The 10,972-nt window shown below is 40.5% G+C and overlaps 1 long non-coding RNA gene across 2 annotated transcripts in view; it reads left to right on the forward strand.

Moving 5' to 3' along the window:
* The window catches only part of LOC145340861 (uncharacterized), a 32,434-nt gene extending 23,303 nt beyond the window's left edge, over window positions 1-9,131 (forward strand). Inside the window, exon 3 of one of the 2 annotated variants that reach the window (XR_013886313.1) lies at window positions 9,051-9,131. This is a non-coding gene — a long non-coding RNA (uncharacterized LOC145340861). Of the gene's footprint in view, window positions 1-8,322; window positions 8,393-9,050 lie in introns of those variants that run through there. The other variant, XR_013886312.1, reaches the window with a different exon arrangement.
* The last annotated feature ends 1,841 nt before the right edge of the window (window positions 9,132-10,972 follow it).

The raw sequence follows: 10,972 nt of genomic DNA on the forward strand, positions 1-10,972 counted from the left end.
ATACAGAGGGACCTGGGAGTGCAGGTTCACAAGTCTAGGAAGGTTGCGACACAAGTGGAGAAGGTTGTGAGGAAAGCTTATGGAATGCTAACCTTTATAGGAAGGGGTATAGAGTATAGGAGCTGCCGTCTAATGCTTCAGTTGTACAGAACGTTGGTTAGACCGCATTTGGAGTACTGCGTCCAGTTCTGGTCACCTTACTACCGGAAGGACGTGGAGACTCTGGAGAGGGTGCAGAGGAGGTTTACCAGGATGTTGCCTGGCATGGAGGGACTGGGTTATGAGGAAAGGTTGGAGAAACTGGGACTTTTCTCCTTGGAAAGACGGAGATTGAGGGGGGACATGATAGAGGTATATAAGATACTGAAGGGAATAGATAGAGTCAATAGTGAGAGACTGCTCCCTAGACTGGGTACAATTACGAGAGGTCATGATCTAAGGGTGAGGGGGGGAGAGGTATAATTTGGATGTGAGAGGAAGGTTCTTCACGCAGAGGGTCATGGGGGTATGGAACGCGCTACCGAGTAGGGTGGTGGAGGCAGGAACGTTGGACTCGTTTAAGGTTCACTTAGACAGACACATGAGCGAAACGAGGATGGAGGGTTATAGTAGGGGGTATTAAATAGGGTCAGAGCCTTGGGAGGCACCGGAAGTGCAGACTTGTATGTTAACGTTTTTGTCTTTTTATTCCGCAGGTGGAGGTCCACCTTGTTGTCAAACAAGGGGCATGCACACGGTGGGTCGTGCGTGGGCTGCTCTTGGAGGTTCCGGGAGTGGCCTAGTACTTCGTGTCGGTGTGCGTGCTTGATCCTGGACCGGTAGACGGGTGCCGCAACAGCTCAGTGACTAGCACTGTTAGCTGTGCAGATACATGGATTTGGGCCTGTGTCTGTGGGAGTTTGTGCATTCTCCCTGTGGTTGCGTGGGTTTCCTCCGGGCGCTCCGGTTTCCTCCCACACCCCAAAGATGTGCTCTTAGGCTGATTGGTTTACCAAATTGACACTATTCTCCCCTGAATCTGGCTAAGTTAGGGGTTCCATTCGTAGACACGCAGGGTAGAATAGGTGTAGGATGATGCAGCGGCGCGGGCTCGTTGGGCCGAAGGGCCTGTTTCCCGTGCTGGGTTGTTCTTGGTTCTTTGTTAAATTCTGATGTGACCTCCCTATAATTCATTTGGGTAATGAAGACCTAGAAAATTTAAACAACTCTATCTTCTAGACAAGAACTAAAATGAATTGAAAGAGTTACTCCAGACCTATAAATGTATTTGCAGAGATGAATTAGGTACAACAGAGTTAACAACAATACATGATGTAGACATAGGGGACATAGCTCCAATAAAGCAACATCTATATAAGTTAAATCCAGAAAAGTTATCAAAAGTACAGAAGGAAATTGAATATATGCTCCAGAATGGCATTATTGAACTGAGTTCTAGATTGGACCAGTTGTAATAGAATCGAAGTCAAATGGAACACCAGACTTGTGTGGACTAGGAGAATAAATACCATCACTAAGACAGATTTGTTTGCTATTCCATGTTTGGAAGATTGCATGAGAAGAGTTGGGTGGTTTAAATTCATCACAAAGCTAGACTTGCCAAAGGGCTATTGGAAGTATCTTTGACCAAGGGTGTAAAGAATATCTCTGCATTTGAAGTGTTATAGTGTATATTAGTTTTGTCATTTTTTTTACTTTAATAAATCGTCTTTATTGTTTGTACAACAAGTGGACTGGTTCATCACTAATTGTACATTGTTCCTCACATTATTCCAAACAAATATACGTCACTAAAAAATAGTGTTTTAAGTTCATCCTTCAGGGTTTTGAGACAGTCCCAGGTAACATCAGTGGGGTTCTAACGATAGTATTACACAGGATGCTGCTCATTGCAGGCAGAAAGAATACATTGCACATGTTTCAGCTGAACAAAATAAGTGACAGCCATTTGCTAGTTCATTCCTCAGAGAAAGCCTTGACCGATCACAGTCAAGCTGCCAATCAATTTTTTTATCATAAAATATAAATTTGTTAATTTCTCTTGCATTGTATTCTTGCAGATGTTCTGATGAGTGCAAGACAAAAAGCTTCACCAAAAATATAGTTTTTCAGCAATTAGTACATTTGTGGTAAAGAGCGTTGAGTTTAAATTTAAATGGAAACCCGCAAGGAAGCCCAGCATCACTTTTTACCATCAGTACCAGTGCCATAGCCTTATGTGTGATATGATGGAGTAACAGTCTGAAGAAAAGAACAAATTCTTCATCCTGAATCCCAATAGTCTAAAGCTATTATTTGAAGTAAACTGGATGAGGAAGACTATTTCCATCTTAAATGACATTGGGGAAATATATAAAACTCTCACTTATATAATCATAGAATAATTACAGCACAGGAGGCTGCCATGTCTGTGCCATCTCTTTGTAAGAGCTATTCAGCTAGTCCCACTGCTGATTTTGCCTGTAGCGCTGTTTATATTTTTGTTTCAATTATCCCATTCCCCTTTGAAAGGCCTGATTTCATCTGCCTCCACCACACTTTCAGGTATTGTATTATAGTTACTAACCAGTTGCTGCATAAAAGCATCACTACTGCTTCTTTTGCCTATTACCTTAAACCAGTGTCCTCTGGTTCTCAACCCTTCTAAGAAGTCTCACAACACCAGGTTAAAGTCCAACAAGTTTATTTGATAGTAAACCCAGTAGCTTTCGGGGTTTGCCCCTGATGAAGGGGCAAACCCCAAAAGCTACTGGGTTTACTATCAAATAAACTTGTTGGACTTTAACCTGGTGTTGTGAGACTTCTTATTGTGTTTACCCCAGTCCAACGCCGGCATCTCCACATCGTCTCAACTCTTCTGCCATTGGGAACAGTTACTCTCTATCTATTCTGTCCAGCCCCTCATGATTTTGAATACCTCTATTAAGCATTCTCTTAAGGTTCTCTTTTCTAAAGAAAGAACTGCCCCAACTTCACTAATCTATCTTCATAACTGAAGTCTCCCATGCTGAGAAACATTCTTCTAAATCTTTTCTGCATCTTCTGCAAAGCCTGCAAATCCTTCCAATAGTGTAGTGTATAGAATTGGGCGTAATACTCCAGTCAAGGCCAAACCAGTATTTTACGAAAGTTCATCATAACTTCAATGCTTTTTACTGTATGTCTCTAATTATAAAGTCTAGAATCCTGTATGCCCTATTAACCACTTTCACACCCTGTTCTGTCACTTTCAACAATTTGTGCACATATACTCCAGGCCTGTTTGTTCCTGCACCATCTTTCAAATTGTCTTTTTATTTTGTATGAGCTCATTATTCATAGAAACATAGAATATTACACACAGTACAGGCCCTTCAGCCCTCAATGTTGTGCCGAGCTATGTCCAATCCCAAGATCAAGCTATCCCCTCCCTATAATTCTGGAGTACTCCATGTGCCTATATGATAACTGCTTGAAAGTTCCTGAAGTGTCCGACTCCACTATCACAGCAGGCAGTCTATTCCACACCCCAACCACTCTCTGAGTAAAGAATCTACCTCGGACGTCCCTCCTATATCTCCCACCATGAACCTTATAGTTATGCCCCTAGTAATAGCTACATCCACCTGAGGAAACAGTCTCTGCATGTCCACTCTATCAATCCCTTTCATCATCATATAAACCTCTAAGTCGCCTCTCATCCTCCTCCGCTCCAAAGAGAAAAGCCCCAGCTCCCTCAACCTTTCCTCATAAGACCTACCCTCCAAACCAGGCAGCATCCTGGTAGATCCCCTCTGCACTCTCTCCAATGCTTCCACATCCTTCTTATAATGAGGTGACCAGAACTGAACACAATATTCTAAATGTGGTCTCACCAACGTCTGGTATAGTTGCAGCTTAACCCCATGGCTCTTAAAATTCAAACCTCCTGTTAAAAAACACTAACACACAATAAACCTTCTTCACACTCTATCCATGTGAGTGGCAACCTTCAGAGATCTGTGGATATGAACCCCAAGATCTCTCTGTTCCTCCACATTCCTTAGAACTCTGCTGTTGACCTGTAATCTGCATTCAAGTTTGTCCTATCAAAATGTATCACTTCACACTTTTCTGCATTAAATTTCATCTGCCACATGTCCGTCCATTCCTCCAGCCTGTCTGTGACCTCTTGGAGGCTTTCACTATCACTCTCAGTGTTCACAATACTTCCAAGTTCCAGTGAAGCTGCCAACACTCAAGCTAATTTTCTATTTTGTACCTGCAGTTTCAAACTCAAATGGCCTTCAAAGAATCAAGTTCCGCACATTAACTCCCCGTGTTGTCTCTCTTTCTCATATTGCTTCAGAAATTATGACCAAAAGTCCAAATACAGAGTTGGACATAATTTGCTGAGCTACAGATCTGGGGGTGTGTGTTAGCCAAGTGGAAGTGCCACAGGACGAAGTTCACAACAGCCACTAGTTGAGGGATATCTGAGTTTGGCAGTGCTGCTTTTCTTCTGAAGTATGCAAGATAAAAGTATCAAGCCACATCACAACAGAATCTCTCAAGTAATTCAAGCCATCTTATGTAATAAATTAAGCAAAACAATATTTATTATTATAGCATAATGCATACCTTGGAGTGATTCCAATCCAGTAATTTAATGGTGTTCGGAGATTGTCATCAATCACAGATATAAAAACCCAGCAGGTTGAGTCAGCTGAGCCATCAGATTAGATTACAGCCTTGAAACCACTTAGTTCTATCTTGTGTGTAATGCTTTAATCATGCTTATGTACTAGCAGTACATATCCTTGACGAGTGAAAAGTTCACAGCCTCTGCATTAGGAGTGTAGCTTCAAGAAAATGGCCAGAAAATTGTTGGGATATTCTAACGAACCACGGACTAATTTCTTATGTTTTGGCACAACACTTGAATCTCCAACCCTTGGGGATTCTGTTGGTTCATCATAACTTCTTATGGGTGTGAAATTTTTCTTGTTCATCTCCCACACTGGGTATCTTTGCAACCTGGTATTTGCCAGCAACTCCCTCACTGGTCATGTTGGGTATGGTTTTAATGGGGATTTCCATATTTGCCAAATTCTAAGTGAATAAATGTGAATTTTTTTTATGTAATGCCATGTTACTGTGATAATGTCTCAACAACTTGCAAGTTTGCTGCATGATTAATTACCCTGCAAAATATTGGTAGACAGGAAAAGAACCATTCCATGAACATGAGCATTGACAGCGAAGCAGGCTACTCAGCCATGGAGGACTTCACAGCTCATTCCACCTGGCAGGAAGATCCGATGCTCAAATATGTTTTAATATGCTAACTTGGTGGAAATAACAGAGACCACCCTCCGAGGTCCACACGTGTCCCTGCCATTGATTCCCATGATCGTCCTGCAGAGCCATTTGCAGCTCCTGTAACCTGAATATCTCTCCTCATCCAAGTTCTGCTTATATTTCTAATGTCATGGTTCATCCTCTTTCACTTCTGTGGGGTTTGAGGTTCCGGAAAGCTCATTTTAAAGATTGTGGCTTCAATGAGGGATAAATCTAAATCAGGAGTATCAGATCAGTGGACATCAGAAGAGAGTAGCTGTAGCCCTCTGTAAATAAAACTTTAAAGTGAAGATAACACCCCCCCCCCCCCAACAAAAGTTTGTGTTGAAGCACTTCACTATAGAAAGACAGTATGTATGTAGCATTATTGACAACATCCTAAAATACTTCACAGCCAATGAAGTACATTTGAAATGTAGCAGCCAATTTGCACACAGCAAGATCCCACAAACAACAATATGATAATAACCGGATAATCTGTTTTTGTGAAGATTTATTGAAGGTTCAGTATTAGTCAGGGCACTGGGAATAACGTCCCTGCTCTTCTTCAAACTAGTGCCATGTGATCTTTTATATTCATCTGAACAGGCAAATATAATTTCACCCTAAAGATAGCATCTCTGACAGCACTCTCTCACTACTGCACCAGAGTGTCAGGCTTGATTTTTGTTCTTTGGCCTGGAATGGGACTTGAACACATTACTTTCTGATTCAGACTGTGACCAACTGAGCCACGGCTGTCTAATATAAGATTAGATTAGATTTTGCAATATTACCTCGGAAGGTGATCGTAACTTTGTAATGATATCTCAAAACGGTCTGCCTTCCCATTCAAGTAGAGCAAAGAATGCTATTTGAGGTGAATGACAGTCCCTACATTGTGGATTCCAACTCTTTGGAAGAATGCTCTTTACTATAGCAGATAATTCATTTTATTTAGAAAATGAAACAGAGGCAGCTGATGAGAAAACCAAAGTATAAAAATGAAAGATTGAAGAAAGACCCAATAAACCAAAGTATAATCAAATAAGAAGCCAAAAATAAATCCATAGCAACAGGAAGAGGTCATCCAGCCGTTTGAATCTGTCATTTAATTATATTGTGGCTGATATGTAGCTTAACTACACCCACCCACCTTGTTTCCATAACCCTTAATACCATTGCCTAAGAAAAATGGTCAATCACAGCTTTGATATTTCACCCCAGCCTCTACTATTTTGGGTGGATGGGGTGAGGAAGAGTTTTAGATTTCTACTACCTTTCGTTGAAGAAGTGCATCCTGATATCACCTCTGAAAAACCAATCTCTAATTTTAAGGTTCTGCCCCCTTGTTCTGGACTCTCCCACCAGTGGAAATACCTCTCTAGGTAGCATCCTCTGTCATGTTATATTGATACCAATAACAATTGCTCATAAAGGATTGTGTAAAGATGTTGTGGGTTCATTTATTTACTATAGGCATGAGAGGTAGAAAGCTTGAAGAGGTCAGCAGCAGGGCCAAAGTGAAACTAAGACTGGATAGCATAGCATACTTTCCTTCTAGTGATGTCATATTGCCATCCTTTAAAGGCATATTGCAACACCTTTGATTAGTTGAAGATTGCTAAACCATGTTTGTGTCATGATTTTAATACAGGGCAGGGTGAGAAGGCAGGCCCCAGACCTATTTCATCTGGAACAAGGATCGAACTCTGTGCTGTGGATGTTATTCTGAACCCCACTACTAGTTGTCTAGCTAATTCGTCTGCCCCCATGTTCTTTTAATTATCTTAAACACCTCAACCAGATCACCCTTTAATCTTCTACAAGGGAGCGCAAGGCAAGTCTATGCAGCCAATCCTCATAATTTAACCCTTTTAGTCCCAGTATCATTCTAGTGAACCTGAACTGCACCCCTCCAAGCCCAATATTTAAACATAAGAACATAAGAAATAGGAGCAGGAGTAGGCCATCTAGCCCTTCGAGCCTGCCCCGCCATTCAATAAGATCATGGCTGATCTGAAGTGGATCAGTTCCACTTTCCCGCTTTCTCCCCATAACCCTTAATTCCCTTGTCTGTCAAAAACCTATCTACCCGTGATTTAAATATATTTAGCAAGGTAGCCTCCACCACTTCAACGGGCAGAGAATTCCAGAGATTCACCACCCTTTGAGTGAAGAAGTTCCTCCTCAACTCCGTTCTAAACTGCGCCCCCCTTATCTTGAGGCTGTGCCCTCTAGTCCTGCTGTCCTTTCTGAGCGGGAAGAATCTCTCTACCTCTACCCTATCCATCCCTTTCATTATCTTATACGTCTCTATAAGATCCCCCCTCATCCTTCTAAACTCCGAGGAATTTCATTCCTGAATTTCTATATTTAGAACTAAATACACCAATCTTGAGATAAAACATCTGGAATAGAAATAAAGAAAAAGAGGATAAAAAGGAGAAATATAAAATAAGCAGCAAAACATGAAAAACACTGGGAATTTTCTCAGATATGTCACTAAAAAGTGAGACCTGAGAAAACAGACAATGGATTGTCAGGAATCTGCCTAGCAATGGCAGTAACATGTATTTAAAAAGGCACACTAGGATATGATTTCTCCCAACAACAGGTAGAAATCTGTCCAGTGACAGCAGTAGTCAATATTCTAAAGACATGATATGTGTTCTGGCCAGCAACAAAATTAGCAGACCTCTAGACAAGATCAGGTATAAATTGCCCTATCTGTAGAAACAGCCTATCTAAATGACTGAGAGATCAGCGGAGGTATACAGATGCTAAATCCTAAAGTCAAGAAAGTTCTATGTAACCCAGTGAGTTACATAGATTCACAACCTTCTGTGAGAAGTAGTTTCTCCTTATCTCTGTCTTGAAGCTCCTCCGTCTTACTCTACAACTATCACCTCTTGTCGTAGACTGTTCTAGAAGGGGCAACATTTGGTTAACATTTATTTTATCAATCCTGTTGAGTACTTTATATATCTCAATCAAATCCCCCCTCATTCTCCTATATTCCAGCTGAGTACAAGCCCAAGCTACTCAATCTCTCCTCATACAACAGCCCCTTCAAACCTGGAATCAATCTGATCTGAACCACCTCCAGTATCACCACATCCTTCCTCAAAGCAGATGACCAAAACTGGACAGTACTCCCAAGTGTAGTCTCACCAATACTTTATACAATTGTAACAACAATTCTCTACATTTATACTCGCGAGCCTTTGCAATAAATGCCAAGATTCCATTTGCCTTCCTTCGAAAATTCTGCACCTGCATACCCAGTTTCTGAGACTCATGTACAAGGACACCCAGATTCCTCTGCACAGACGCCTTTTGAATGTTTCCCATTTAAATAGTAATTTGCCCATTTATTTTTCTGGCCAAAATGGATAACCTTGCATTTATCTGCATTAAATTCCATCTGCTAGATTCTGGCCCATTCCCCTCGCCTGTCAATATCCATTTGTAAACTTTTTATCACCTCATCACAGCCTGCATTAGCACCTATTTTCATGTTGTTAGCAAATTTCGCTATGTTACACTCTATCCCTGGTTGTATAGATATAGATAGTAAATAGTTGTGGTCCGAGAACTCTACCATGTGGATACCCAAAAGTTACAGCATACACATTTGTAAGCATACTTGTGGCTACAAGTTCACAACCCTTACTATCGTGACACAAAATAGTTTTCTTCGATACATTAGACTGCCATTCAGGATAACACTTACATCTGCTCTATTCCAGAGCTCCATGGATCAAATTCAGAGAGGGTTCAGTGATGTTCTGTGTTAGCTAGATGATATCCTCATCATAGGTTCATGTGAATAACTTGAAGAAATTGGAAACTACATTGGAACATCAGCAAAAACATAATCCTCAAGTGAAGAAAAAAAGTGCAACTATTTCAAGACATCCACAAATTACTTGGGCTACATCATTGACAAAGATGGCTTGCATAAGGAACCAAAAAGATGATAGAAATTTTAAAAGCACCACATCCTCAAAATATGAATCAATTGAGATAGTTTTTAGGATTGATCAACTATTATGATAAATTTGTTCTAAATTTAGCAGTGCTATTGAGGCACACTTTGCTATGTGTCAAACAGGAATGACATTGAACAGAAGAATGTGAAAGAGTTTACGAAGGCGTAAAAGAAACTTTAAGAAAGTCAGAGCTGCATGGTCCATTTCAATCCCTAGTTGAAGTTACAACTTGCTTGCGATGCATTGCTCACTGGGGTAGGTGCAGTCATCTTGCATTATCATGCCCTCAGGAGAAGTGTGACCAATAGCCTTCACTTCACAAACTCTCATCAGCATAGAAACAAATTATGCTCAGTTAGAAACTGAGTATAACAGTCAGAATAAAAATATTTAATCACTAATCGAGGATCATTTTACACTTTTGACAGATCATAGCCACTTGACGACGGACTTTGGGACATAAAAATGTATTTTTTCTTTTGCAGCCAGTAGGTTACAGAGGGGTTCTTTTATATTATCGACATATACCTACAACATATATCATCCACTGGAGCAATATACTGATGCTGTTAGAAATTGCTGTTTGTCAAGATTGCTGTTACAAATCAAACAATCTAAAGAAAATTTTGTTAACATCCTATATTTCTCATAAATGGATAGTGACTTCATCTCAAGTTCTGAGACACACAAGAACTGATCCCATGATGGAAAAGTTTATGAATATGGTCCTAAAAGGAACAGTGATGGAAGGACATTAAAAAACCCCCAAGACTTGGGTTGACAGTCTAGCGTGGAGTTTTACTATGGGGAATCTGAGTGATTATTTCTCTATACTTGGGTGGAAAAATCCTCGAACAATTACGCAAGGGCCATCCACCTGTGATAAAAATGAAGGCATTGGCATATAGTTACTTTTGGTGACCAGGATTAGATGCACAAATCAAAGAGAAAGTGGGGCAATGTCAGTCCTGTGCAAAACTAAGAAACACTCCACAGCTACAACCCTTACATCCATGGGAATGGCTGAACAGCCATGGCAGGGAGTACACACAGATTACGCTGGTCCAATAGAGGGACACACATTGTTAGTATTGGTAGATGCACATTCTAAATGACCGGACGTAGTGATCATGAAATACATGACAGTAGAGCAGACGAATGAGAAGCTGGATGAAATATTTGTTAGATTTGATAGACCTGAGCAAATAGTAACAACAGGACGGAGTTTACTTCAAAGGAGTTGGAAGACTACTTCAAAGGAAATGCTGTCCCATACATCAAGTTGGTTCTGCACCATCTAGCAACAAATGGATTGGCCAAACAATTCATACAGTAACTAAAAATCTTACTAAAAAGCATCATTGTCAAGACGAGTAAATAAGGTCTTGTTATCCTACAGAAACACTGCACACTTAACAATACTGAGTTCACCAGCAATGTTGCTTTCAAGAAGGAAGCTTAGAACACTTTGACCTTTTGATACCATCTGATACTTCAGAAATTGCTGAATAACAACAAAAGCACAGATTGCAATGAGAGAATAAAACTCTAGAAGGAAAGTATTTACTCAATGAGAATGAGATTTATGAATTCCTGCTAGTTGTTATTGGTGCAGGTTTGATGGGCTCTTTTTGCACTGTATGGATTCTATGATTCTTGCTAATACTCATTCTTGAGTA

Source organism: Carcharhinus amblyrhynchos, chromosome 3 (assembly GCF_965287045.1).
Source record: "Carcharhinus amblyrhynchos chromosome 3, sCarAmb.v2.hapA, whole genome shotgun sequence".
NCBI lineage: Eukaryota > Metazoa > Chordata > Chondrichthyes > Carcharhiniformes > Carcharhinidae > Carcharhinus > Carcharhinus amblyrhynchos.